This window comes from Rattus norvegicus, chromosome 14 (assembly GCF_036323735.1).
Source record: "Rattus norvegicus strain BN/NHsdMcwi chromosome 14, GRCr8, whole genome shotgun sequence".
Taxonomy (NCBI): domain Eukaryota; kingdom Metazoa; phylum Chordata; class Mammalia; order Rodentia; family Muridae; genus Rattus; species Rattus norvegicus.
In genome coordinates, this window is record NC_086032.1 from 7912064 (window position 1) to 7934618 (window position 22555).

The 22555-nt window shown below is 47.3% G+C and overlaps 1 protein-coding gene across 4 annotated transcripts in view; it reads left to right on the forward strand.

Annotated features, from left to right (window-relative positions):
* The window catches only part of Wdfy3 (WD repeat and FYVE domain containing 3), a 241057-nt gene that overhangs the window by 38118 nt on the left and 180384 nt on the right, over positions 1–22555 (forward strand).

A 22555-nucleotide genomic window follows, 5' to 3' on the forward strand; every position in this document is an offset into this window, starting at 1 on the left:
CTTTCTGGTCATGGTAGTTCTCTGCTGGTCAAAAATCCCTCAACTGAAATTAGCTTAACCACAAAGGGCAGGGTGTCAGGCTTTTGGGGGTGCTCCAGACACACGTCCATGGCCAGAAACACAGCTGACTAACACAGACGACTAACACGACTAAACACAGAGGCCTAAGGACAGAGCTCTCAGCAGAGGGCCTGTCTGCTGCACACACAGGTGTTTCCCTGTCCTCTGCACACAGCTGTGCTCACCTTTCACCGTCTGCTGCACACACTGTCTTTTGCTGTCTCCGGCACCTTGCCGTCTTTAGCCCATCCTTTGGACAGAAGCACACTTAGTCACTGTGTCTTAGTGTAGACTCCCCTGGCAGGCTTTTCTACCAGGTACCAACCTACACTTGCCAGGGTCCAGCATTCCTCACGCAGCCCCAGGCAGGCTTAGGAGAGCCACATTTAAAATCTAAAATCACCTGACTTCTTCCTCCTGACGTGTGGTTACAGTAGTCGGCCAGTGCCCCTCAGCAGACAGGCCCCGAAAGCTCACTGGAGCAGCACATGTTGACATTCAATTCCCAGCACCAACTGAGGAGTCTTGAAAAGTTCAGGGAAGGAACTCAGAAAATCCCAGGCGAATTTGCGAATACACATACTGACTGTGAAACTCAAAGTGCTGGGGGGGGGGGGGGTGTAAGAAGTTTCTGTCATCAGAAAAGACAGTGGTGAAATAAAATCGCGTGGCTAATGCTTTAGAATTTAAAGTTATAATTCGGTTTTCCTTAATTTTAAGAAACGATGGTTAAAACTTAGGACCCAGGAGGTCTAGATGAGCCTCCATTGTTGGTAGAGCACCCGTCCGGCATGGTTAAGGCCTTGAGTCTGGTCTTCTTCACTGTAGATAAACTAATGCCACTAAGTAAGTAAGTAATTTAAGGCTCAGGAATATCGATAATCTTCGTCAGACCTTTATCTCTTGCTGTGGAACTTTGTGTAGTCTTTCCCGTTCCTGTAGGCTTTAAGTAATGCCTCGTTCGCACACCATCTCGCTGAGCTGAATTTTAAATCCATTGTACTCTCCACAGATAGAGCACTGACTTGGAGAGCAATGTGTCCGTTGACCTCCACTAGTCAATGAAAATCAACCCCCGTGGAGTGTCCCTGGTGGTATGAGTGGGAACCCAAACTATTTAGCTCATGGCCTGGTTGCTGTCAACTGTCTGTTTGGGGCGGGTTTCCTGAGCTCTTCTCATTTTGCATTGGACGTGGCTTTGTTCTTGGTTGTTAACAGAACAAAGTGTCTGGTGCCATGGTCGCTCACAGGCAGCCTGGCACAGTCGGTGAGAGAGCTTTGCTTGACCTGGGAAATGGAGCAGAAGAGACACAGGGATGCACTTCTCCTCGTGGCCTGGCCAAGGATGCCAGCCGTGCCCCCCACCCCCCACTGCTTTTTGTTTGTTTATTCATTTTATATCCCAATCTCAGCCCCCACCCCTTTTCCCAGGCCCACCCTTACAAATTCCTTCCCACTATCCCTTTCCCTTCTCAGAGGAGGAGGAGCCCCTTTTGGGTACCACCCTCCCCTGGAGCATCTCATCCCAGCAGGACTAAGCACATCCTCTCCCACTGAGGCCCAACCATGGGTAGGGGGAGGGGATCCAGTGGCAGGGAACAGAGAGCGAGACAGCCCCTGCTCCACTTGTTAGAGACCCACGTGAAGACCAAGCTGCACAATTGCTACAAATGTGTCGAAGGCCTAGGTCTTGGTCCTCCACGCGCTCTGGTTGGTAGCCCATGCTCTTGTGAGTGAGTCCCTGTGGTAGTCTTCTATCTTTCTCTGGTAGGAATCTCAGCTAGGGTCACCCCCATAGGTTCCCTCAATCCTCCTGCTCCGAGCCTCTAGCTAGTCACCAGGGATACCACCCCATGCCCTGCCCCCATTTCCCTTCTCACCCCCAGCCCTCTCACCCCCACAACACCTGATCCCCAGCCCTGTTCCCCTCCTCATCCCCTTTCCTGCCCGGGTCCCTCTCTCCATCCACCCCTCCTGACTCTTTAGTTTCTCCTCCCAGTGAGATTCTTGAACGCTCCCTTGGGCCCTCCTTATTACCCAGTTTCTTTGGGTCTTTGGAGTGTAGCACGGCTATCCTTTACTTTATGGCCAGTGTCCACTCATACACGAGTCCAGACCATATGTGTCTTTCTGTGTCTGTGGGGTGTAGCACGGCTATCCTTTACTTTATGGCCAGTGTCCACTCACAAGTGAGTCCATACTATGTGTCTTTCTGGCTCTGGGTACCTCACTCAGGATGATACTTTCTGCAGAATTCAAGAATCTTTGTTTTTAACAGCTGAATAGTATTCCACTATGTAGATGTACCACACTTTTTTATCCCCTTGTGGACTATTTCACCAGGATCTCCACTAAGACCACTGGAATGTATTAATATGGTTGGGAGATATCTGTGGCTGCTTAGGGACCTCCTGAGGGAGCTAATCTTTGAAAAAAAAAATGTATCTGTGGGTAAGTAAAGAGAAGGGAGGAATTCAGAGGAGGAAGTCGCCCCTACCCAAACACTTTGACCTAATTTGGTCAGGCATCAGACATGTGCCCAAACACTCTTTTTCCCTTTATATAATAAAAAGGAAGCCTGCTTTTTTTTTTAGGAGTGCGTGGGCACTTGTAACCCCAACACCTGGAGGCCACAGTTGGACTGTGAGGTCAGCCTGGACTATCAGGGATATCCTGTCAGGAAGAAAAGAACAAACACAAACGAGTCCTCATGCGGTACAAATGACACAGAAGAGAGATAGGCAGTGGGAAGTCTGTGGAACGTGAGCTCTTCGGGAGCTGGGCTTTGCATGCATTGAACAAAACAAAACAAAACAACAAAACAAAACTGGCCTAGACTCATACTTCAAAAGTCCAGGTTCAAGATCCTGTGAATGCACGGAGGTTTATATGAAGGCAGGTGGGGTGAACAGCCAGATGTGTGTGTGTGTGTGTGTATGTGTATGTATATATGACTTACCTTCTATATAACATATATATATATATACATACACACACACACACACATCTGGCTGTGTGTATATATATACACACCTACCTAATATTTTTTAATATCAAATTAAGGCTGTCTCATTTCCTAGTTCAAGAAAGGTCTTTAAGAACCTCACAGGTGGACTGGAGAGAGGGCTCAGTGGTTAAGAGCACTGACTACTCTTCCTGAGGTCCTGAGTTCAATTCCCAGCAACCACATGGTGGCTCACAACCATCTGTAATGGGATCCGATGCCTTCTTCTGGTGTGTCTGAAGACAGCTACATATAACAAGTAAATTAATCTTTAAAAGAAACCAAATACCTCACAGTTAGAACTATTTACCTCTGCCACAGTTTTGATTTAAAAGTTAAAATTTAAAGAGCAGAGTTAAGATTTGGCTTAGTTAAAAAGCACACCTTACCTTGTCCATTAATCAGCAGATAAGCAAGTCTTGTGTTTTGCCAGGCATGTGCGTGTTTACATATCTTTGAGGGAAAGCTACTAAACGTTTTCTAGAAAGCAAGCAATCTCACTTGAAAGAATGGTTCATGGCAGGCTGAGGGGAAGGCAAGTCTCAGCCAGACAAGACAGCGAGTGTCTTCAGTGACAGATTGGGAGGTGGGGAGAGGAGACTTCCTGGGAGCTATGGTCTGGGGTATGTAGTAGCACATAATAAAGAGACTGTCTCAGACCAGACAGAGTGCAGGCGCTATCCCTAGGGCTGTCCTCTGTCTTCCATATGCATGGTGTCTCTCTCTCAAATACACACTCATGCATGCACACACACACATACACGCACATGTACGCATGAGTACACACATATGCACATGCATACACATATACACACATGTACACACATACACAAACATGTACACACTTGTACATACACAAGTAGATATACACACATGTACACACATACGTACATGCAATGCATACACATATACACACATATGTACACATATACACATAGCTACACAGACACACATGTACACACATATACATACACATATACACATACACACAGAGACACATACATATACATACCCACACAGAGATACACATACATACATACACACACATACACACACATACATACATATATACACGCGTGCGCACACACACACATACACACACACATACATATTGAGGATTAAGGGACAAAAGAATGCACTGTGTGTGCCTGGCTGTGGGGTCTTCCCACACACTTAGTTTGCCTAGAAACCAGGGAGCACATTCTCATGTGGATTTATCTTTGTCTCTGTTTCTTGGATGATGCCTTTCAGTGTTTTTCGTGTCTTGCACCTGCCGAAGAGTGGCCTGTTCAAAGAATGTAGATTGATAATGTCGTATTTATAGTTGAGGTCCGCCCACTTTATCTCAATAGTAGCTAATGGTAATAAAAAGTATTCTTAGCAGGTAGCACTTACTGTTTCTTTCTTCCTTTGTTCTTTCTAATAAATACACTCCATTATTGTTATTCTAATTTTCTGTGGGGAGGCGAGGGGCTCCCCAGCAACTGTGTGGGAATCCCAGGGAAACATGTCACTTTTCCCTTTTTTGACTCTAAAAGGGTATAGAGCGTTTTGACCGTGTATGGGTTTGAATTTAGTATCTGAAGATGACCATTAATGGCCTATGGAAGGTTATTGTGTTAAACTTGGGTTTCAAACATCTTATTCTGTCTGTGAGAACAATTACAGATTCCTGGTAGGAAAGTGTTTGGAGTAAAGTGTTTCATGTCTGCTCTGACTCTGGGGTTAAATTCTATCTGGGGAGAGAACGTCCTGACTTGAAACTGAATCTCCAGCATTGCCGGACCTGGTCGTATTTTTGCTATTTAGTGCGTTATTTTACTGTGTAGGCAGACAGGTGCCCACGTTTACCCTTCTCTGTGGACAGTGCCGTGTACGAGACAGGATTTCACTTGGTAGTCCCTGTAGGTTTCGAACTTGTGACCCTCCAGTGTGCAGGGATTACTCCACAGCTGGCTTTGCAGAGTTACTTTGAAAACTGTTATCTTAGTGCCAAATACTACAGGACTCCAGCACGGGAAGTGCGGCTGGGCTGCGAGAGTCAGGATGTTATAGGTGTCCGTCCCTCTGCTTCTGTTCCAGTGTAGCTTGTACTCTCGCTTTCGTTTCTTCCTGCTGATTGCCCGGCTTTCTTAGCATGTTCAGAGTCTGTGTGTGAAGGCCAGCTAGCCAGCCACCTTGGTTGTTCTAAAGGATGACCAGTAGCCATTCTCGAAGGAGGCCATTCGGTAGGAGAGAAGAGTGGCCCCGTTCTGAGGGCTGCTGGTAGCCGTTCTCAGAAGAGTCCAGTTTAGTGTTCACACTGGAGCTTGCTCTCGGGAGCAGGGCGGGGTAGGAGGATTCTCTATGACGACGCAGTGGCGTGGCGGGGAGACAGTGAGTATGTTCACTGTGGTTAACTACGGAGGGAACTGAGAGACTCGTCCCTGCAGAAAACCTTTGAGATTGAAGTTCAAAACTCTCTCAAGGTTATTAATTGGAGGTAGCTCTTCTTTATGAGTCTGAGTGAGAATAGATCTAAATCTCCTAGTGCAGCCAGGTGTCTAGCCGTATGAATGCCTCAGTCTGACCTTGTAGCTCTGTTCGAGGTGCAGTGGCCTCAAACAGGTCAAACCTGCTTTGGTGAGTACAGCAAAACCAGGTGTGACCTTTGACATCTTTTCCGTTGTCTCCAAACTGAACATACGACTCGTTTTTTGTTTTTTGTTTGTTTTGTTTGTTTGTTTGTTTGTTTAGCTTTATTTTATCTTCCCAGACAGAATCTCAGTCTGTATCCTTGGCTGTCCTAGAACTCACTATGTAGGCCGGACTAGCCTTGAACTCACAGAAATGCACCTGCCTCTGCCTCATGGGTAGTCGGATTACAGATTACGGAAAACGTTTGCTCCTTTGGTGTGCAGATGTGTGGCCAAGCACTGACACCGCATTGCAGGTGGGGGTCCCAGGCCTTCAGTGGTTGTCTCTGTCCTACCACCTCGTGGCTTCTAAAGCTTGGGTCATCAGGTGGTGGCAGGTGCCCTTACCCTCTGCGCCATCCTACCCGCCCTCTACTCCTCCTGAGTCCCGGGTCTCAGAACGTTTAGACTTTTTAAGAATAGAAAACAACTCACCCTATAATTAGTAGACGGGACGTAAGACATTGTAAATAATTCATGTTTTATGAGAACATAATTTAGTCCTCTAATTTTTGGCTTTCCCTGCTGAGACACTCCACTGAGCCCTGTCATATGTGTGCGTTAAGGAGAGATGTGTGCAGCTCAGCCACATCTCCATCCGTGCGCCAAGACAGTGACCTGGCTCTGTGGTGGAGGAGAGTCACGTGCATTTGTTTACTGAAGGGAAAGAGAGAGCAGTCATCATGTAGGGTTCCTCTCACCTTTACCCTGACCCCACCGTTCTGAGAGCAGGTGGTGAACACTTCCAGGAAGTTCCTTCCACTCCGAGGGGCGGGGGGCGCTGGAAATGGAACCCAGGGACAGGGAGCTCAGTAGCAGAGCGTTTGCTGAGCGGGCGTGGGCTTTGTTGTCAGGGCTCTAGAGCTCCCCCAACAACACAAACAGCCGAAACAAAAGCCTGAGAACTCTAAAACCAGTGAGAGTGTGACTTACTCCATACATGCGTGCGTCCCCTCTCACTTTTCTTCTTGGGACAATCTCACTTGGTAGCCCAATTCTGCATCAAACTTAGGATTTTTGTGTCTCAGCCTCCTGAGTCCCAGGGTCCTAGGCACAGCACCCAGCCATGCCCGAGTCCCGGCGTCCTAGGCACAGCACCCAGCCATGCCTGAGTCCCAGGGTCCTAGGCACAGCACCCAGCCATGCCCGAGTCCCGGCGTCCTAGGCACAGCACCCAGCCATGCCCGAGTCCCGGCGTCCTAGGCACAGCACCCAGCCATGCCTGAGTCCCAGGGTCCTAGGCACAGCACCCAGCCATGCCCGAGTCCCGGCGTCCTAGGCACAGCACCCAGCCATGCCCGAGTCCCGGCGTCCTAGGCACAGCACCCAGCCATGCCTGAGTCCCAGGGTCCTAGGCACAGCACCCAGCCATGCCCGAGTCCCGGCGTCCTAGGCACAGCACCCAGCCATGCCTGAGTCCCAGGGTCCTAGGCACAGCACCCAGCCATGCCCGAGTCCCGGCGTCCTAGGCACAGCACCCAGCCATGCCTGAGTCCCAGGGTCCTAGGCACAGCACCCAGCCATGCCTGAGTCCCAGGGTCCTAGGCACAGCACCCAGCCATGCCTGAGTCCCAGGGTCCTAGGCACAGCACCCAGCCATGACTGAGTCCCGGCGTCCTAGGCACAGCACCCAGCCACGCCCAGCTTTTCCCCCCATTGTAATGATGGTCTTTGGAGATAGATGAGAGTTAATTCTATGGAAACCCACATTCTTTATTTGTTTCTTCCTGAAGTCTGCCTAGGGAGGTGAGAAAATATCCCTGTCCATCGTAGGAGCAGGAAGCTATGTGAGCTTAAAAGAAAATCCCAGGAAGTTGGATAGCAACAGAGTAGTTATGGCTTGACTGAGGTTAATGTATGAGCAGGTGAGGTTTCTTTCAGGTTAGTGACTCAGAGTGTGGAGCGTAGTGAGCCCGGGTTGGCGTGATTTTTGTTTGGAAGGCAAGAGACATTTTGTCAGTTTGTCAGGAGGCTTTCTCTGCGGGTGCACAGGTTAAAAAAAATATTTCGAATTGCTTCTTGCAAATTTTCAAGGACCTATTCAGAGTCCTGCTTTCACACGGTGGTTGTTTGACCATGTGGTCGTGGGACGAGATTCAGAATCAGATTGCGGTTGTAATCTGGTTTCTATCGGTGTTAGGTAAGCAGCTCCATTCAGGCCTGGAGCCTTGTGCCACTCACTTCCTTCTTTGTGGTGAGGAAGCCCCTGGTGTAGGGAAAAGCCCTGGTACTGGCACAGGGACCTGCGACTGCCTCACTTCGTTCTCAGCTTAGTAAATTAGTAACATTCTTCCCAATTAGTAAAACTAAAGATACTCTTCACAGCTTGCTCTAAGCACCAAAAATTAACACCAATAGGATTGATACTATCTCCGTCATCGGATTTCTTGTCGGGGTTTAACAAGCTAACTTGTGATGGATGCTGAAAGTTGACTCGAAATAGGGCAGCTTCTTGGACCAAGTCAAGTGTGAGGTCACTGTGCTGAGAATAAAGGCCTGCGCAGAAGGCCTGCGCGGAAGGCCTGCGCGGAAGGCCCGCGCGGAAGACCCGCAGACGCCTTTAGGAAGTAAGATGTGGGTCTGAGCCGTGCACGACCGTCATCCACATTGCAGAAATGTCTAAGTAATGATGTCCTGAGGGACACAAGTAGTACGTGCTAGAGAGTAAGGTTTCATTGAGAGACCATTTGAAGAGAGCAGCGTGGAGAGCTGTTTGCATATAGAGCGATGGTTCCTTTGATCTCTCCGTGTAGACCGCTGAGGTTGGAGCGCCTGAGCGGCGGCCGTATTTGTAGTCTCCCAGTGCATCCCTTTTGATGTTGCTTAGAGGAACTTGCTTTATTTTTAAACATTTTTGTAAAAACAAAATAATCCTGTCACAGCACTTGCAGCTTGACAGCGAGCGGAGAGTAATGCCAGCTCACGGGGCTAAGGGACCGTTCTGTGATCCAACTGGAATTTTAATTTTTGACGCTTAGACCCAGCTGTGAAAATAGTCTTTAGTTTACTGAATATCTCATTGCCCTTTCCCATGTAAGGAGACAAAATCTCAGCTCTGCCTTCCTCTGGCGGGGCTGGGCCAGGTGATTAAGTTGAATACTGACAGGCTAACCCGGCTGTTCCACTGCCGTGGATGTGGGAAGGAGAGCGCCTTGAAGGAGCAACTGACTTTGCCACCGAGGTTTTCATCTGGGATTGGCTGCTGTGCTGCTCTTCTGAGCTGTGCCAAAGGACACCTTGGACGAAGGAAAATGGAGCAAGTCTCATTCTATGGCAGCCAGCAAGCTGAGAGATGGGGAAGGTAGGAAAGGGCGGTGTCCTTCAACAGCTTGCCCATGGTGACCCATGGCTGCCAGCCAGGCTTCACCTCCTTCTTCCTTCTGTCACAGCTGGAGATTTAGCCTGTCACACATGTACCTGTGGGGGACATTTGCTATCAAAGCGATAACATGTCACATGGTGCAGAAAATAAGGGGACATTTGATATTAAAGTGATGCTGCACGTATAAGAAATAAGGAAATATTTCAGAAAGAAACAAAGAACTGGAGAAGCAGCTGGGATAGAACATTTCTGTAGGAAGTTGAACAGAATGTTAAGTTGAGAGAATCTGATGAAGGCAGGATGGTTCCTTTCCATGGGGTCCTTAAACAGGGAGAGGCATGGCTAAGACAAGGGCAGGGCCGCAATGTTGTCTGCCCTGGTTTTCCAATGACATCAGGTTCTCATTCTTCGTGATGAAGACCTAGGTGCTTCTAGTAGAAAGTGAGCATTGTCTACATGTGGATTTTATTCCCCTTGTTTAGCCACACGTGGCGACATTGCACACCTGTAATCCTAGGATGATAGAAGTCGAGGCAGGAGGACTGCAACAATTAAACTACAGCCTGGAGTAGTTTAAATAATTTTAAATTCAAAGTAGTGTGAATAAGAATGGTGCCCTAGGCTCACATATTTGAGTGCTTAGTCATCAGGGAGTGGCACTATTTGAGAAGGATCAGGAGGTGTGGCCTTGCTGGGGTGGGGCTAGCCTTGTTGGAGGAAGTGTGTCTGTAGGGTTGGGTTTTAAGGTTACCAAAAGCTCATACTGGGCCCAAGGTTTTGTTTCTCTCAGCTGTGGATCAGGGTGTAGCCCTCAGCCTCTTGTCCAGGGCACTGTGTGGCACCATGCTCTCCTAACCTCTGCCACAGTGATAATGGACTAAACCCCTGAGTAAGCCCCGGTTAACAGCTTTCTTTTGTAAGAGTTGCCCCTTCATGGTGTCTTTTCACAGCCATAGATCAGTGACCAAGACAACTGCATAGTGAGTCCCAGGCAGCCTGGGTTACAGAGGACCCTGACTCCATCTGCCAGTCGGTCAGCTACTAGGAAGGGGAGCAGCATGGAACAGTGTATTTTGAGTCTATTTTTGACTTCCGCATCCCAAAAGGCCAATATGGGTTCTCTCTCCCCCAAGAGGAGAGGCCTAAAGAGGAAGGAGCTCTTAGCAGCTTCCAGCTAAGTGGAAGTGAAGGTCAAACAGGGTCCACATTGGGCTCCTTTTAGTTCTTTAAGCAGTCTGTATGAAAAGCCAGTTAAATGACTTGGCTGCACATAAAATTCTGCATTGTGTTTCGTTTTGTTTAGCAAGAGCTAAATTGGAACTGAGAGGATCTTTGACCTTCCCCCCTCCCACGACGTATAATTTAAGTTAAAGATTGAAAGCCAAATGCTGTCTTATGAAAATAGTCATCAAAGGCAGGGTTTACGCTCTGTGGAGAGAGGTCACACTGTGCACGGGTCCTGGGATCTTCACACTTGTGTCCAGCTCTCTGGCTTTTTCCCCTGTGTGAAGTGGAGGTCTACCCTGGTCCTGAGTAGCCGAGACTCCTCGTGGATCTCGACATCTGTCGTGTCTAACATTCTTTGTGTGGCACGTCAAGGAAATATTTATGCTTATAAAATATTCCAAAGGTTCCTCATGGAGGTTACCTGAACCTGTTACTGTTATCCAAAGTCAGTAGGTCCGGTAAGCCAGATACAGGTACATTGTCCAACTTTGGTATACAGTACGCATAGGTTTGTGTGTGTGTGGCTTCAGGCATCCATGGTTGCGTGTTAATTCCCTGAACTAAACAAATCTGCAGAAAGAAAGCAACAGAGACAGCCATTTCAGTTCTTACAGAACATGTCGCTAGGACTGTCCCATGTCACATCTGAGGTGTCAGAGAATGATAAAAAGTGGCTCTTCAGAGCCAGCCTTGATGGTGCAGCCTCCCCGTGAGTCTAGCCTGTGATGCATGGTGAGACCCGGTCTCCAACAAAGCAGATAAACAGCAGTTTTCCCTGGTGGTGTCCACTTGGCTTGTCTGCAGGATGTAGAGCCTGGTTAATGCTTAGGATGCTGCCTTGTTAAATAGACGAGGGGCTGCTGTGCTGTGTAATCTGACAGGACAGACTTCCCTCATGTTCTCTATGCTCTCCGCCCCTTTTCCTTCCCTACGCTGCAACTCCTCTCCATTTTCCTTACCCTCTCTTCTCTGTGTTTCCTCTTCTCTTCCTGGGATTCTGCTCCCTGTCATCTGTGAAGGAAGCACAGACTGAATCACTTCACAGTAGGTGCCATGAGAGTGGCTCCCAGAGGGCCAGCCCAGCGGGTCAGCAGGAGAAGGAGCTTGCCTGAAGCCTGGCAAATGGGAAGTTCAGTCCCTGGAACCGACGTGGTGGAAAGTGGGGACCAACTCCTGGGAGTTGTCCTTGACCTGCAAGTACACAAACACGTGCACACACATGCACACTAAAACAAACAAACGTCAAAGGAAATAAAAGATGGCCTCTGCAGTGGCCTCCTGACTGAGCTCATGGTACTCACTGGACAGTACCTTTGGGAAGTTACAAAAGTCCCTGGGTAGTAATATTTGCACATTTCTCAAGATCCAAAAGGAGGAAGAAAGATCTACAAACACATCTGCAGTGCATTTTGTCAGTGCCGTGACTTTTGAATTCATATAGTAAGTTCTTTCCTGTCTAATCCACTTCCTGTTAAGTAACCTAGAAGGATCATGGTCAGATTTCATCTGACCATGGAATGAAGTGGGACTCTAAGCAGTGTGCAGGATGACTCCTGGCCATGGCGAGTAGGTGACAATACTCATTAGATGAAGTGCACAGATGCTGGGCCACTTGATCGTGGACGGGGAAAACCCAAAAGTAGGCAGCTATCTCGAGGGTACACTTTTGGGTGTGGGGCTTGAAGGAAAGGGAGGGAAAGTGATATCATTGCATAATGTAGGTCATGGGCAAGCTTTTTAGCTTGCCAATTGGTTGCCGCTAGACACCTGAAATAGAACAGATCTGTTTCGGAGGTTGTCTTTCAGAAATAATTTCTAACATTATAGAGAAGTTACAAAAGATAGTATAGAGAACAGTGTTTCTTTTGCATATTGTTGTCCTTTTCTTGCAGGGGATTTATTACTCATTTAAGTGTGACTGTTTCTATGAATACGCCTATGTATATGTATAAACACACACAGACATGTAAGAGCTCCATCAATACGTGACAGCCCTTTTGCTATAAGTCTCAGTGTGGATTCTAAGAATGTAATCTCTTAGTCATCAGGCTTCTGTGTGCCCAAGCCTGCTATGTTACCTTAACCTACCATTTTCCTTCCGCTTGGCGGCAGACGAATGGTCTTTAAGCAGCTTGCTCTCCTTCCAGTGCATGAGCTCATCTGTGGTCCTGTGCTGATCTGGATGTTGTACCAAGTCCCCTTTGCTTAGCTGTGATCAGAGCTCTGAGAGAGAACTTCAAGAGGAGGGGGTGCTGCTCATGGTTCCAGAGGGTCATCCCGTGGTTGGGTGGTCCCACCACTCGGGCAGAAAATCGTGGATGCTAAATTATGGCAGAGGCTCAGCTTCTCAGGATGCAGAAGAGGTAAAGGAGACTAACCATCAGAGTTACCTTGGTAACCTCCTTCCTGCCAGGTACCACCAGCTAAAGTCCGAGCATTCAATACCTGAGCTGGCTGGGGACATTTCATGCTCAGGCTGTAGCTCTGACTGTCTCTCACTCTGGAATAGGTGTTCACACCATGCCTGTTGTTGAATGTCTTGAGTGTGCAGCGTGCACTTACCCCACCTTTTCCTGTTTTACTGTGCGCCTCTTACTTGCCGTGATTGTGTCCTTGGATGAAATATTACATGAGGAACATGTCTTGCCCGTTATCTGAGATAACAGATTTTGACCACCCATTTCCCTGTCTGATTTCCTCCCCTTTGTGGTCATTGTAACTCCTTGGCAGCGAGTGAAGACTCTGTGGGCAAGGAGGCACTATAAGATAATGGAAACGCAATTCCTCACCATATTTCATCTTCTGAATGTAACATTTCTTGGTGATAATTGTTGGAGTTATTACTCTTTGTTATTGGCATGCATTCACTCTTTTCTCCCCCCTCCCTCATGATTATCGATTCATTATTTTCTCAGAATTGGGTTCTCAAACTGCCCTTTGTCTCACTGGACTTTCATGTGCCCAACAATTCCTTTTAAACGAGCCTGTCCTTATTTTTACCCTTCATAAAGGCTTATCATGTGCCTTGGACACTCAGCACTGGGAGTTAGTCAGTGCCCCGAGTGGATGTGGTTCTTCACCAAGAAGAAATCAAGATGGAGACCCTTGGCACATCTGTCAGCGCTGGGTACTTTGTTTATAGGCTCCCTCAGGGAACAAAGCTAGTAAATGTATGTGTCTTTAGACATAAAGACATATCCATATGCGTGGATCGTTTGTGTGTATATTTCATGCTCCCGTTACATAGATAGATGGATGAAGTTATGTTTTGCTGCTGTTTGCTCTTTTGAGGCAGGGTCTTCTGTAGTCCCAAACTCACTATGTAGCCAGGGATGGCCTAGAACTCGTGAGCGCTAAGATGACAGGTGGACCAGGCCCAGCTGCATTTTGAAATACAGATTCACGTTAACCCCTTCATCTGACCCTCCCTCCAATGAGAACGGGATCCTCACCCATCAGCTTCTTCACCTGTTTGTGCAAAAGGAATGGCACAAGGAAGGTACTTGTCACATTCCTCCGTTTTCTCCAGGTTTCCGGGTTTCAACCATTCAACCCATGATGCATTAGTCGAGCTGCTCTGTCACACGCATCGTAAATGTTTCCTTATTTGGCTTTTGACATCGCTTACAGTGGGTTTTGCCGCTCAGAGATTTGAAGCTTTTATGAATCCTATTTGCTAATGACTCTGTTTTGTTCTAACGTTCTGCATAATAGGAAACACAATGAATTTAAATGAACTGACCGTAAAACAGAAAAGAAGCGGAGTAGTCATTTTCTAGAGAATAGGACTGATTCTCCATGCTGTCAGCATGTCATAGTCTTACGTGTTAAAGCTGGAGTGTCATTTCAGTTACAGCGTAAACTTCCTTTCTTTAAACCTCACTACAGGATTTTCAAATACCGTAGGCTGTATCTGTCCCCTGGCTTCAGTGGTCATCGGTCCTCTGAAGGCTACCAACCCACGTGGCCGAGACCCCAGCTCTCGGTGAAAAGGGGAGTCTGAGCTCACCCAGGGGCCTTGGCTGGTCCCCAGGTCTCTCTCCCTTTTTAGTGTTCTCGGGACAGCCCTCCCCGAGCGCTGCAGCCCAGTCTGTAGCTCTGTCATCTGAACAAGTCAGAAATTTATAGAAAAGGGATGAAGGATATCCATGCAGTGCTTCAGATGGCTTGTTAGATTACAAATCAAAATTGTCTGACCTTGGCCAGGCATGGCGTTGCACCCCTTTCATCTGGGGAAGTTGGGGTGTAGGAACCAGAGGATCTTTGTGAGTTCAAGGCCAACATTGTGAGTTCTAGGACTGCCAAGACTACGTAGAGATCTTGTGTCAAAAAGGGCGCCAGATCAATAGATAAAAACTGTCTGTCTAATTTAAGTCAAGGAGCACGGGATTTACTGGATAGGAGTCGGTGAAGTTGTGAGTAGAGGTGGGCCGTTGGTATGGGGACAGCTTGTCAAGGAAATCCAGTGTGTCAGCCCTGTAGGCATGGCAAAGTCTTCCCTTCCCCTGGTGAAGCTCAGAGGGATGGCAAACCCTTCCTCAGGATGAAGTGTGAATGTTGACAGTGTGTGCAGAAAGCATCCTCCAAAGCCTTCTCTCCCCAGATGTTAATGGCCTAAGACCTACTTAGCTTAGCTGACCCCACCTCGTTCTTCTGCTGTATACACTGACCCCGCCTCCTTGTTCTACTGTATACACTAACCCCGTCTCCTTGTTTAGCTGTATACACTGACCCCGCCTCCTTGTTCTACTGTATACACTAACCCCGTCTCCTTGTTTAGCTGTATACACTGACCCCGCCTCCTTCCTGTTTAGTTGTGTATAATAAACACTCTGAGCTTTCACGGTGTAGCACTTCAAAGAGCCCGGCCCACCAGTCACATCCTAGATTTTTTTGTATGCGTGCCTTCTGTGTATCTGTTTTTTCTTTATTCCCCTGCCACTCCAGGTGGGCCAACCCTTGGAGCTATGCAAGGACACGGCACTGTGGATTTTTATGGTCGATGAATTTAATCATAATGACATAATTAAGTCATCAACAATGGCTAATATTGTTAAAGTAGAACTACCAGTATCATGGTATTGGTGGGGTCTAAAGAGGCAGCTTATAAACATTCGATGGTCAGAATCCAAACGCAACAAGAGAGGATTCTCAAAACTTCCAGTTTGCTCAAAGGGCTATTCTTAGCCTCTCGGTTTTAAACGGCAGTCACACTGAGTGGAGTTATTTTAACTCTGTGTATTAATTCTAGTTTATTAAGAGTTGGATTAATTTGAAGAATGATTAAAGATCACAAGAGGTCTAGAGTTTCTTTTTATTCTTGATTGATTCTGTTGTTTGACAATCTCGACTCTGTTGGGATTCCTCTCCCTCACCCCGCCTCTTACCTCCCTCCCTTCCCTGACAGGCCCACTCACCATCGCCAGTTCCCAGGCTCATGACTAATGATTTTGTTTTGTGATGATATGATTTAACTGGGGCAATCTGTGTGGCTGTTGGATTGGAACTATTGAGGCCTGGTGACGTCATCAGTGGTTCTCCATCCCCTGAATCTGTCAGAAGCAAATAGTCCAGCCGTGAGTGGTACGGACGGTCTCCTGAGGCCGGACTGACTGTCGGTGGGCTCATTTTTGGGCAGAATCGGTGCAGGCGTCCACAGCTGCTGTGACTTTGTGGTTGGCATGGCTGTGTCCTGACTAGGAAATAGCGTGTCAAAGCCCTTCGTCTGACTCTTACATTGTTCCTGTCCTCTTACGCTATTCCCTGAGCCTCAGTGCAGTGTCTTGTGTAGGGCCAAGCATGCATTCACCATTTGTTCCTGCATTCCCACTCTCCTCTGGAGAAGCGAGGCTTCTCTGATTCCGGCAGAGAGTAGCCTGTGTCAGCGTCAATGGGTATAAACACAGCTGTTTAGAAGGCAGCTTGGCACTGTGCTATTTGCTAAGATACCGTATTGAGAGGGCATGTGATTCTCCCGCCGTGGCTTTCAGGTTTACAGTCCTGTGCGTGGATTCCTTCCTATGGAGTAGAGATCTCAAGTCTGCTCAGAGAGCAGTTGGTTACGCACTTGGCTGTAGAACCACTATTGCACAAATGGGCGTATCTTGCCTGGCAGCTGGGCTAATTGATGTTCTCAGGTCGACTCACTACCCCAGCAAGCCTGCACAGTGGACTCTGGGACAATGGACGCTGTCTGCCTGCCAGGGAGGAGGCTTCCAGCTCACTTCTGCTCCATTTCTTTCTGTCATTGTTCAAGGAGTGTGGTGCTTTGGGCAAGAGGGTGGTGGGCAACCACAAGTACGTCAGGAACCTGCACTATTTGGGGATCTTTTGGGGCCTCCTTGCAGGTATCCCATACCTGTCAGTGGAGTGTTAGTCAAATAACCCACGGCTTCTGGTAGCTTTCTGTAGCTCTGTACGGTGTTCCCCTCAAGCTCTTCTTTAATCATCGTTGTAAGTGATATCATTTTGTTTATTTGGTTGAGCAAAGGTCTTACTGTGTGTTCTTTGCTGGCCTGGAGCTCAGTGTGCAGGCCAGGCTAACCTCTTCTCTCCCCTTGTCCTCATCTCCCTGCTGTCTCTGGCTCTCATCAACACCCCTCTCCACGTGTGCTCCCCAGGTTCTCCTAGCCCCCCTCCCTCAGTAGTTCTCTCTCAGTGGCCCTTTTCCAGTTCCTGGCTTCCATAGATACTCAAAATCAGATACACAAAGTTAGAGACTCGAAGCTAGGAGCCACCTAGAACAGAGCGCGCACGCCGTTGGTTTCTCTGACGGAGTAATGCTCAGTGTAGTTTTTCTAGCTCTATACGTTTGCCCGCAAACTTCATAATATTTTTTACATTTGAGTAAAATGGCCTCCTTGTATTTATATACCATATGTTCAGTCTTTCCCTTCCTCCATGATGGACACCTAGGCCGATTCATTTCTTAGCTATTGCGGCGTAGATGTGCCATTTGCAACCCATTCTGGGTACCCTGGAAGGCAGGGGAAGTTTGCAGTGAAAGCCTTTCCCTCCTGCTTAAGAAGCAGATTGCCTGCTGGTAATCCTAGGCTGCCTGGCGATCTCCAGGATTGGGAAGGAAGACAGTAGCACTTCACTCGCACTGACAGTAAAGAGCACATCTGGTTCCTGCTCACGGGGACCTGCAGTGGGGCCACAGAGACAGGCAGGTCTGACAGGAATTGGGTGAGGAACGGAGTCACTGTGGAGCTGCAGCTGCCTGGACTTGTGCTGTTTCCTGTGGCCATCTCTTGAGAGCCGCCCAGAGGGACTTCTGCCTGCGTTTCTTGACCTGTTGTCTTTGTGTCTTCTGTTTTTAGCTCATGACGATGTTTATTGCCTCTCAGAAATTACAGGCCGTCTGCAAACCGGATGTTTTCCTGCAGCCAGCCAACTCATAATAAAACACGAGCTTTTTAAAATGAGCGCTTGCCCTCAGACCCATAACAGGGCACTGGCTTTCCAGTTAAGAGCATCAGCTGTAATTTCAGGGTTAGCGGATTACGAGACGGGCTCTTGATTAGTTTGTGAAGAATGCCAGCCCTCGTGACTAGAAAACAGCACAGAGGGTGTTTGGCTCTGCACCACTTGGCAGCATCACGGAGCTCACCATCGGTGTGCGTTTTTATAGAATTAGGCCTTTTCTAGTCTCGTCCCTGTTAACTAAAGCTTGGGCCCTATTTCTGCTCCCTGCTGGTATCTAAGTTTTGGTGGTTTTCCTTTACTGTCCCCTTTTAAATATTAGAGTGCATATATTTTCTCTTGGGACTCCTAGCTTTTTAAAAGAAAAGTTTTAATTGTTTATTTATTTAGTTTGTATGAGTACGCTGTAGCTGTGCTGTCTTCAGACACACCAGGAGAGGGCATCTGAGCCACCACCATGTGGGTGCTGGGAATTGAACTCAGGACCTTTGGAAGAGCAGTCAGTGCTCTTAACCACTGAGCCATCTCTCCAGCCTGGGGTAGGGTGGGGTCGATCCTAGTTTTAAGCTAGAATAACAGAGAATTTGAGATATGGAAATAGAAAATATGTAAAAATAGACAACCTAAGACCTCCAGCCTTCATTGACCTTTTCTTTTATTTCTTCAGAATGTCTGAGTTTCCCTCACAATTTGAATCCCATGGTCATGCTTTCAGAGCAAGCGCATCAGGCTCCTTGGTTGTCCTGTGTAATGTGACCAGAGCATTCACGCTCTGTCAGCCATGTCCACTTTTACTCTGAATGGTGTCAGTTTATGTTACTTTGGAATTCCGTTTTACCAGGCTTTAGATTCGTTCAAATCCTACGAATAACGTAGTAATAAATGAATCTTTACTACGACTGGATGTGCGCACTCTAAGAAGTGCTGTCTTGATTAGACGAAACCGCAGTTCATTGATACTCTGTGCACTCAGAATGGTTTGCAGGCATCACTTCTAGGTCCAAAACTTTCCATTATCTCAGATAGAATCTCCACTGACTCGGAGCTCTCCTGCTGCTTATTCCTGGCCCCTGGCAACCTCTGTTCTACTCTCATCTCTGCGTATGCCTATCTCAGTCAGACACTTCACGTGTGACCTTAAGACATTTACCCCTTCACCTATGCCTCTTCTATTTAGGGTGTTTACAAGGTTCATCCATGTTGCTACATGTATCAAACCTTTTTTGTTTTTAGGGCAGAATGATACTTTATCATGAGTATTTGCCACGTTCTGTTGTAGACTTTTCTCTTGATAGACAGTTGAGTTTTATCTACTTTTTGGTGTCATGAAAGCCGCTCTGAGGACCTTAGCATCTCTGTCTGAGTCTGTGTTCAGAGCTTTAACAAAAAAAGCTTCCCGAGTCATACAGGTACCAGTCTTTTAGGAAGCTCTGAGCTCACATTCCGCATGAGTACATGGTCCATAGTAGTAACACGTAAGTGTTTGTGTGTGTGCGTGGGGCGGGGGGGGGGTGGAGAGGGGGAGCGGGGGGAAAGGAAGAGGGGCAGAGACTCTCTCTTGGCCAGGACGTGGCACTGTTAGGAGGTATGGCCTTGTCACTGTAGGCATAGGTTTTAATACCCTTGTCTTAGCTGCCTGGAAGCCAGTCTTCTGTTTACCTTCCTAACAAGATGTAGAACTTTCAGCTCCTCCTATACCATGCCTGCCCTGGATGCTGCCATGCCTTGATGATAATGGACTGAGTCTCTGAATCTGTAAGCCAGCCCCAATTACATGTTGTCCTTATAAGAGTTGCCTTAATCATGGTGTCTGTTCACAGCAGTAAGCCCCTAACTAAGATACTTGGCTATTTCAAGATTGTGTTAACCTTCTTGTTGGTGAGTTATAAGGCACCTCTTTGTATACTGGATATTAAACCACCATGAGATACATCAGTTTTGTTGATGAGGTCATTAATACATCGAATTTTACTGAAGATTTTTGTTTCTACTAATATCTACTATTTTCTTGTTTTGTTGACATACTTGAAGCAAACCATGGTGACATTCAAGATCACAAAGATCTGCCTGTTTGCTTGTTTGAGCTTTATAGTTTCATCTTAAAAATTTACATCGGTAGTGTATTAGAAGTCAGCTTTCACATAGTTATTACTATTTTCAGAGTATTTTTGTCATTTATGTAGGCTTTTTTTTTTTTCCTCTGGTGAATGGTCCTAGTCTCCCTATCCCATTGGAAATCCATTGGCTGTTCGTGCAAGGGGTTTTCCTGGGCATCCAGTTCTGTTTTATAGCCATGTGTCCATCATTCCAATGGCATGCTATTTCATTATATTAACTTGCCATACTCTGTGTGTGTGCATGTGAATGAGTGTTGGCACCTCAGCCATCCACTCCCATCTCCACTGCAGTTTCTCTGCTGTGTGACTAGAGCAGCTGCCTGTGAGCTTTCATGGATTCACCTGCCTCCACTTCCCATCTGCCCATCGCAGACCAGGTGAGATCAGATGCTCCTGACGTTCATCTGCCTTCTAACATGTGCCCATTGCTGTGATTCACCAGTCCAATTTTCCAGCCACTAGATAATACTTTTAATATATAATTTGAAAAAATATTTCTAAGGACTGGGGATAAAGTTCAGTGAGAGAGATGCACACGCACACGCACACACACCCACACCCACGCACATATTCATACACACTCACACACATACTCACATACATTCACACACACACATACACATACTCACATACACTTACACACATACACACTCACACATACATATTCATACACACACATACACACACCTACATGCACACACATGCACACACGCACACACACGCACACACGCACACACGCACACACGCACACACGCATACACACGCACACACGCACACACGCACACACGCACACATGCACACATGCACACACGCACACACGCACACATGCACACACACGTGCACTCCTGATATATTTCTCAAGTCATGCTGTTGAGACCCTTGACCCCGCCTCCTGACTGCTCGGGGTTGCAAGCATGTGCACAGATCCATCTTAAGTTCTGCCCTTAGTTTCATTCACTTTGTGGTACTTAAGAAAGAACTCCAAGTGTCAACTTTATTATAAATTCCGATGGGTGTCGTTTAAGCAACATCAGTGCCCAGCTTAGCAAATGTTTGGTTATTCAATTGGTGCTGTGATTTCTTTAGTAACTATATACTTGGGGCTGTAGAGGTAGCTCGGTGTTAAGAGCTTCTTGTTTCAGAGGACCTGGGTTCGATTCCCAGCACCCACAGGGCTCACAGCAATTCATTATTCCAGTCCCAGGGAATCTAACTCCCTCTTCTGACTTCCTAGGCCACCAGGAGTGCATGTAGCCCACAGACACGCATGTGAGCGAAACTAGGTACTTAGAAAAGCATGAGGACATTAATGATTACTTTATACTTCATAATCGACTGCAGGAAGAACAGAGGAAGGAGAGATGCTGATTATCGACATGACGAGAGATCGATCATTTACACGATTTTTTTTTAAGTTAGTGGCTTGGTTTGGTTTTGCTTTATTTGAGACAGATTTCCATGCCCTCAAATCTGTTTATTTTTCCAGCATGTGTTGGTGGTATTTTAGTATGTCTCTGTACATGGGGAGCATGTTTGTATGCGCACACAAGTATATCTGTGGGCGGGTACACACTTGCATGTCAAGACCCAAGATTAACGTCTTCTTCCTTGGATGTCTCTCTTCCTTCTGTGTTGAGGCAGGATTTCTCCATGAACACATCTCCCACCATTTCTGTTTCTCCCTCCCCAGGGTAACTGGGATAATTACCAGATTACGCGCCTGGCATTTGTATTGGTTCCGAAGACCCAAACTCTGGTTCTCATGTGGTTCAACCATAATGCTGTCTCCTCTGCCCCCAAACTTGAACTTCTGATCTTCACTGTGATCCGTCTTGTGGACTGCAAATCTGTGCACCGTGCCTTGAAATCCTGTGTTCTGTCAGCTTTGGCTGAAGCGAGAGTGTGGTGCCCAGCAGTTTTCTTACCCACAGAACTCGTGTCTCATTTGCCACCCACCACTCTCATTCTCTGCCCTTCTGTTCTCCTTCCAGAGCAGCTCCGCTCCTCCTCCCCCATCCTCTGGAACTTTATATTGTTCCCTTAGATTCTCAGGTAGTATTTTATATTTGTTTTATTTATGTATTTGTTATTATTATGGTTTCTTTGGGTGAAAGTCATGTTATGTAGTCTCGGTTGGCCTGATACTTGCCATGTAGTCCAGAATGGCCTCAAACTCACATTAAGACACCTGCCTAGGTCTCCCGAGTACTGAGATTTTAGGTGTGAGCCACCATACCTGGCATTTATGTATGTATTTGTAGAGCGCCCACAGAGTGATGGTAGGGTAGGCTGCTCTTTCCCTCTGTGATAGTCAGCTAGGTCTTGTGTTCCTGCTGTCTCCATAGGATTTGACACAGAGGAATGCAGGACAAAGGAGTGCTGACCAGTAGTCATTAAATGAACACATGTGTGTTAGTCACATCATGATGCTATTCAGACATGCCAGCTTAGAAAGACACACCTATTTTCCTGATTCCTGTGGGCTAGGCATTCAGGACGGGGTTAGCTGAGTGGTCTGGCTTTGGATGTGTCAAGAGATTATAGCCAGAACGTTGGCTGGGCACCTAAGGTTGTCACTGGGCGGGGCTCCTTTCCCGGATGGCTCACACCCATGGCTGCTGACTGAGACTGCAGCTTCTTACTGGTTGTCTTCAGGAAGCCTCTTGTCTGCTCACATGGGGCTTCTCTATAGGGCTGCCTGTGCGTCTTCACTGCATGGAAGCCG